Source organism: Arachis hypogaea, chromosome 15 (assembly GCF_003086295.3).
Source record: "Arachis hypogaea cultivar Tifrunner chromosome 15, arahy.Tifrunner.gnm2.J5K5, whole genome shotgun sequence".
In the NCBI taxonomy this organism is placed as follows: Eukaryota; Viridiplantae; Streptophyta; class Magnoliopsida; order Fabales; family Fabaceae; genus Arachis; species Arachis hypogaea.
Window position 1 is genome coordinate 79,726,717 of NC_092050.1, and position 1,818 is coordinate 79,728,534.

The window sequence follows — 1,818 nt, forward strand, 5'->3', positions numbered from 1 at the left end:
GATCAGAGATTATGGTTACTAAGTCAGATTGACTCTGCTTAGAATTCTCTGTCTGTTGTTGAGAATATGATGGAAAAGGCTTGCTATTGCTAAACCTATTTCTTCCACCATTACTGTTGTTGAAGCCTTGTTGGGGCCTCTGTTGGTCCTTCCATGAGAGATTTAGATGATTTCTCCATGAAGGATTATAGGTGTTTCCATAGGGTTCTCCAATGTAATTCACCTCTTCCATTGCTAGGTTCTCAGGATCATAAGCTTCTTCTTCGGATGAAGCTTCTTTGGTACTGCCTATTGCTGCTTGCATGCCAGATAGACTCTGAGAGATCATATTGACTTGCTGAGTCAATATTTTATTCTGAGCCAATATGGCATTCAGAGTATCAATCTCAAGAACTCTTTTCTTCTGATTTGTCCCATTATTCACAGGGTTCCTTTCAGAAGTATACATGAATTGGTTATTTGCAACCATCTCAATAAGTTCCTGAGCTTCTGCAGGCGTCTTCTTTAGATGAAGAGATCCTCCAGCAGAGCTGTCCAATGACATCTTGAACAGTTCAGACAAACCATCATAGAAGATACCTATGATGCTCCATTCAGAAAGCATGTCAGAAGGACACCTTCTGATCAATTGCTTGTATCTTTCCCAAGCTTCATAGAGGGATTCACCTTCCTTCTGTCTGAAGGTCTGGACCTCCACTCTTAGCTTACTTAATTTTTGAGGTGGAAAGAATTTGGCCAGAAAAGCACTGACCAGCTTTTCCCAAGAGTTCAGGCTTTCCTTAGGTTGTGAATCCAACCATATCCTAGCTCTGTCTCTTACAGCAAAAGGGAAGAGCATAAGTCTGTAGACTTCAGGGTCAACCCCATTAGTCTTGACAGTATCATAGATTTGCAAGAATTCAGCTAAGAACTGATGAGGATCTTCCAATGGAAGTCCATGAAACTTGCAATTCTGTTGCATTAGAGAAACTAATTGAGGCTTCAGCTCAAAGTTGTTTGCTTCAATGGCAGGGATAGAGATGCTTCTCCCATAGAAGTCGGGAGTAGGTGCAGTAAAGTAACCAAGCACCTTCCTTGCATTGTTGGCATTGTTGTTGTTTTCGGCTGCCATGGCTTCTTCTTGTTTGAAAATTTCTGTTAGGTCCTCTCCAGAGAGTTGTGCTTTAGCTTCTCTTAGCTTTCTCTTCAAGGTCCTTACAGGTTCAGGATCAGCTTCAACAAGAATGCCTTTGTCTTTGCTTCTGCTCATATGAAAGAGAAAAGAAGAAAGTATGAAATTCTCTATGTCACAGTATAGAGATTCCTTGAGATGTCAGAGGAAAAGAAGAATAGAAGGAGGAGGCAGAAAGGAGAGAATTCGAACTTATAGAGAGAGGGAGTCCGAATTGCACATTGAGGAAGAGTGCTTGTCCCTTAAATAGAAGAAGGTGAGAAGGGGGAAAAGAATTTTCGAAATTAAATTTTGAAAGATTTTGAAATAATTAAAAGAAATTTTAAAAAAAATTCATTGATGATTTTCTAAAATTAAAATTGAGAAAGTAGTTAAGTGATTTTGAAATCAGAAATAAAAAAAAAGATATGATTGAAAATTATTTTGAAAAATATGTGATTGAGAAGATATGATTAAGAAGATATGATTGAAAATCAATTTAAAAGAAATTTTTAAAATTAAAGTTGATTACTTGACTAACAAGAAATTAAAAGACATGATTCTAGAATTTAAAATTTGATCCTTTCTTAATAGGCAAGTAACAACTTGAAAATTTTGAATTAAATCATTAATTGTAGCAAGGATTTTCGAAAATACTAAAAAAAATG

General features: G+C 36.6%; 1 non-coding gene across 1 annotated transcript; it reads left to right on the forward strand.

The window, feature by feature from the left end:
* The first annotated feature begins 598 nt into the window (after positions 1–598).
* LOC112753300 (small nucleolar RNA R71) lies at positions 599–706 on the forward strand. Its single transcript, XR_003177693.1, has one exon. It is a non-coding gene; the product is annotated as a small nucleolar RNA R71 (small nucleolar RNA).
* Positions 707–1,818: the final 1,112 nt, after the last annotated feature.